This window comes from Nannobrachium achirus (genome assembly GCF_963921795.1).
Source record: "Nannobrachium achirus genome assembly, chromosome: 5".
Taxonomy (NCBI): domain Eukaryota; kingdom Metazoa; phylum Chordata; class Actinopteri; order Myctophiformes; family Myctophidae; genus Nannobrachium; species Nannobrachium achirus.
In genome coordinates, this window is record NC_137814.1 from 24,629,989 (window position 1) to 24,635,662 (window position 5,674).

Genomic DNA, 5,674 nt, shown 5'->3' on the forward strand with positions numbered 1-5,674 from the left:
CCTCAAGCTAGATGCAGAATAGATGTGCCTCATGCTAGATGCAGAATAGATAGTAGATACACCATAAAAATGCTAATATACAGCATACGATTTGTGAAAGTGACAAACGGGCTTCACAGTTATGTCAGGTGTGTTCATATGCTTATGGTGATGCGATTTCAGATCAATTGCTCCAGCCACCGAGGAGAAACGCTGAGACAGACAGACAGACAGACAGACAGACAGACAGACAGACAGACAGACACAGACAGACAGACAGACAGACAGACAGACAGACAGACAGACAGACATTTGCAAAATTATAGTATAGATAGATGGTACCATCAGGACTATTTCCTGTTATATTTATTATATAGTTCTGCTTGATTAAAGGTTCTGTTGTCACTTGATAAATCAGTTTGCTTTTAGTCAGACAGACTTTGAGCAGTTGCTGAAAGTGAATGTCACTCAGCAGCACCATGCAAAGTCTTTGCAAAACACTTGTTGAGCGGACCGGGAAAAAACATATTTTTCATCATTCTACCAGCTAGTGTTATAATGGAATAGAATCAACCTTCTGTCAAAGTGTCTGGTAGAGTGAACTAACGTACAGCCTCAGCTATAACGTACCAAGACAACTTCGTCATTAATGTATTTTACCTCCCACTAGATTCATCTTGCTGGACGTACAGTATGTCAGCTTGGAAGGTCTGTCGGTGGTCAGATACAGTGACTGAGCGATTATTTCCCCCTCATCCTTTCAGGTATGTTTCTGGTGAGAACAGAGACTGGCCAGCTGGTGATGGTACCACAGCATGTCCTGGCCCAGGCCAAAACCCAACAGGACCAGACGGTCACCAACATCCCCCCGAAACCTGCTACCCCGACAGCTACGGCCGCAGTCCGAGTCAGTGCTCCCAGTCCGGTAAATACTATAGATCGCAGTTACAGATGTCAGTCCTTACTTTTATTTTATGAAATTTTATTATGGTTGATTATTATTATTATTTTGTATCCTTCTTGAGTCCTGACCTCTGCCCCCTTTCCCTGTTTTCGGAAGGTTCCAGGAACGGCCCAGACTGTCCGATTGGCATCTACAGAACATACTAGAATCAAACAGTCCCCCTCTCCTTCTGCTCCTTCCACACAGGTGTGTACTACTCTGTAATAATACCTTAATCCATTCTTTACACTTAAGCCCTGTCCATACTTTGACCGAAACAGAAGATTTCGGTCAAAAGGTCCTTCTCCACCATAAAATGTCCCTTGCGACTTCTGAAAAGCATTAGGCCAAATTAGAGTTTGGAAATGTTCACGTCGGAAAGTCCAACTCACGAGCATTTCTGAGATATTATGGACTGGCCTTTATGCTGCTTTGACGTTGCATTTCCTTGCTTTCGTGTTCAGCCTAACTGATGTTAGCGGTAGTAGTAGTAGGAGATTTGTTATGGCATGGCTCATAGAAGGGGCAAGCATCTATAAGATTGTCTTAGTGACTGTCCTCATGGGTTGATCCTGCAAACCACTGGCCCAATCAGAGCCAAATTACTTGTTCCTTTAACCGTGCTGCAGGGCATTTAAAGAATATTTAGCTTCTGTTGTCAAATTTGAAATTACAATACATCAGTGAATTTATTTATTGTTGTTATTGTTTTCATTGTCTTTCCCCCCCCCCCAATAGAGTTCATCACAACAAGAAAACACCCACTACCAATGTTCCAACACACCTCTCACAGTGAAAGTTGAAGACAGTGAAAAGGTTATTATCGTTAACATCGTTAACTATAATGGATCAAATGTAAAAAGGCAGGTTTTACAAAAATACATATACATGGCATTAGATAGACTGCATGCAAAGTTTCATGTCTATCAGACGGCAGACGCTGCATTCATTGTTTGTAACATGTTATGAGAAAAGTGCCACTCCTGCTAAATTTGTAAGCCAATCATTACAGACAAAGCCAAGAAAGGCAATAAGCCTACCTACGTACGCACTGTGGAATGACGGCTTAGCTAACAACATTGTAGAGCTCAAGACCCTGATATTCGATCGGAGAGTGTCTAGGGTTTAGCTAACGGCAGGGCAGCGATTCAAGTCCCGAGTTGGTGTTGGCTACCAATACCAAAATAACTTCCATGGTGGTGCTATAACAAGCCGATAAATAAAACAATTGTGGTTGAGGTTCTTCCTAAGCCTCCCGGGAGTGTGCATGCAAACATTCAAGCTGATCGGTCAAGCGGTGCCTGAGTTTAACTGCACACACAGCGGCCTGATAGTGGTGCAATAATAGTCTTATGTGAAGACTCTTGGGAGGAGCTTCGTCCATGGCCTCGCTGGAGTATGCATGTAAAGTTGCACACTGACTGTTCCAGCGGTGCCTGAGATTAGCTGTTCACAGACAGACAGAAGGAGCATCCCGGCCTGGCGGTGATAACACAAAATATTTATAGAATTCTTTGTAATGTAGTTAGTAATGACGAGCAAGAAAATATCAATAATGTCTATTATGTTCACAGAAAGACATGGTCTAAATTCATTAATTCATTGGCTGTGTCAAATTTTCATACCACATGTTTAGTACAGTAATAAGGCAAGAGGAAGTAATTTCATGGAGAAAAATATTATAACGCATAACAATTTATAACACTTTTCCTTGATGGCCCGAAGACCCTAGGAGGGTTGTATTGTCCCTGCATAAAATACATGTTTAGCTTCCAGGGTTCAGTGTTTATTTATAGACTATTAGACTTTACCTGGATTTTACAATTAATTGAGAGGATGGCATTACATTATTCTTAGCTTCATCTAGCTCTGGTCCATCGCGTCTCCTCCCGGAGACGCTCTGACAGACCCGTCGGGAAACGCCTGGACTCGAGATTGTCGGCCCCTCCGAGCGCTCAACATCAGTCAAAATAAACGAAACTACTTCACTACTCACCAAACCAAAGATAGTTTTGCGTTGTTGAAAGTCTATTCTCCGCGGTGGTAAACCTCTCAGCACCCCACCTACTCTGTAAAATACATTATTTTTGTCATGAAATAAAACGCACACACCTCAGGCCACCTAGCGGCCACCGCAGATAAAATGGTTCACAACCCGGAAATAAGCGGCGGTCGAGTTGGATGCACTTTATTTCATGCCAAAAATAATGTATTTTACAGAGTAGGTGGGGTGCCGAGGGGTTCACCACCGCGGAGAATAGACTTTCAACAGCGCAAAACGACCTTTGGTTTGGTGAGTAGTGAAACGGTTTTGTTTATTTTGACTGATGTTGAGCGCTCGGAGGGGCCGACAATCTCGAGTCCAGGCGTTTCCCGACGGGTCTGTCAGAGCGTCTCCGGGAGGAGACGCGATGGACCAGAGCTAAGCTTCATCCAGCCTAACCTATTCCAATTTGTTCTTAGGATAAGGTATTTGTGCAGTACCAACGTTCCAGGGACTTTGGTTGCCAGGCCAACATGACATGCCAACATTATTGTTGCCGATTTTCTTTGGTGGGTTGTCAGAAGAAAACCCTTGACACCAAAAATGTTAGCACCCAGCTCTCCAAGTACACCCTATGTCAAAGAAGAAGTAAAGGTTTGTCAATTGTAATATTTCTGGTCATTTAATAACTGTTATTTCTGGCATGTTGCCCAAATATCCACTTTCACATGTTAAAATGGCATGTCTTTTAGCCATTTAAGCTTTTTATAGTTTGTCATGACTCCCCCCACCCAGCGATATTTCTTGTGAATTCCACGTATTTCTGTGGTGTGTTGCTCAGTGTATAATTTTCAATCATTTTAGCAGCTAGTGGCATGGCTTTTAGCTATCTAAAGCATATTATTATCATATTATGTTGTTACAGTGGGTGTTTTGGAAAATGCACACTGCTGCTTTTCAGAAGGTTTTGCTTCAGAGTTCGGTCTGAAATGGCGCACAGCTGCCCCTTAACTGGACGTTCGTAAATAAGCCACACTGAGTGCACTCTACAACGTTACCGCCCACTGCACTCACTAAACTGAGCACAAACCCGGTGTGCATTTCCGAACGCACCCAGTGTTTTTTTTTTTTTTACCTGTTAATTGTTTTTTACATTTCTTGGAAACTTGAAAATGTTTGAATGACGAAAATGAGTAAACAAACAAGGCTCTGTTTTCCTATTAGGTTCTCAGGCAAGTATACCTGTGCCTTCTGTGAATGTTTCCATTGGTACACCAGTCCAATGGAGAGGACCAGTCCAATGGAGAAGACCACCTCCAATCCTCACCTCAACATTCCGGAAGCCCTTTAAACCCTCTAAAAGACGACAGCTGAAACCAGAGGATGATCATGGAGTGTTGGCTGACCCTTCCATCCATGGAAAATCTGTCTCGACAGAGTCAGCGCTATTGTAAGTCTGCTCCAAAGCAATGATTATAATGGCTTGTTGAATAGAACTAATAAAGTAGTGGTAACCAGAGAACTATTCCACAATCTCCGAATGCTATATAGAGGCTAGAACTACACCTCCGTAAATATATCTTAATATATGCATAAAGAGTGCCCACTGCGCTTCTAGCCTGGTTTTGGCTGATCCGGTGCATCTCAGGCGCAGGACTTGAATTTGTAGGAGGAAGGCACAAGAGCAAACTGTTTAAGCCTATTTTATTTCTTTACAGCTTGCCGGCAAAAGTGACAACGTTTCGATGTCAATACATCTTCGTCAGGTCATGACCACTACATCGAAACGTTGTCACTTTTGCCGGCATCCTGTAAAGAAAAAAAAAAAAAAGGCTTCAACAGTCCGTGTTTGCTCCAGTGCCCCTTTCTCCTACATATCTTAATTAATATATCTTCATGTTTCCTTTTTTTATTTCCATTTCTGCCAAGAAGAAAGCTATATGTGCTTAGATGGTTTTGATTTATATTCATACAATGTGTGCGACTGTAAAGACTAAGCTCAAGTGGGGAGGAGGCGTCACATCCACTTTAACACTTGATCATTTTCAGAGCTTCCTTTGTGCTCCAGACTGTATGACGGAAGCATTTGAAAATTCTGGGAGGTTGAAAAAGAAAACAGTCTGGCTCACGAGACAAGTATAGTAGTAATACTGTTACTGGACTGGACTGTGTTTTCCTCCCTTGTGGATATGTTCCTCTGTGTGGAATTTACTTTCCCGGTAGTCCTGCCATGTGGATTAGTTTAATCTGTTACGTTATTTATTCGTGTTTTTATTCTTTTTTCCTTTATGTCTCATCATGCACATGGTATACCTGCCAATGTGTTACCACTTTTATAACTTATGTAAAAAAAGAAGTGCTTGGTCACGGGAGGCACTGCCAAGCGAGGTAAAGCGAGCGACTTGCCGTTCCAAGCTTTACAAGCCCACGTTGGTGAAACAGAGTGCACCATCTTCAATCTGACTGGTTCTTTTATATTTTCTCTGGTTCTTTTATATTTTCTCCCCACAACCTGCTCCCTCCATTTCTGGAAAACAACTAAGTGATGGAGATTACGCAAAAACAAATTTCACCCTCCGCTGATGTGAAAATAAAGTTGATTCTGATTATTAGTAGTATGATTTCTGCAATTCATTGACATTTGTTAATTATTTTCCCTATTTAATTCCCATTCATTGTGCAGACAAGACTCACCCTCCATAAATGATGTCCCTAAATACATTGTGGATGAAGACTGTCTCCTCCAACTGTTTGAAGACTGTCCAGTG

At 42.1% G+C, this 5,674-nt stretch overlaps 1 long non-coding RNA gene across 1 annotated transcript; it reads left to right on the forward strand.

Moving 5' to 3' along the window:
• The first annotated feature begins 783 nt into the window (after window positions 1-783).
• Window positions 784-3,478, forward strand: LOC308285839. The gene is made up of 4 exons (XR_013962086.1): window positions 784-904; window positions 1,040-1,129; window positions 1,661-1,738; window positions 3,386-3,478. It is a non-coding gene; the product is annotated as an uncharacterized lncRNA (long non-coding RNA).
• Window positions 3,479-5,674: the final 2,196 nt, after the last annotated feature.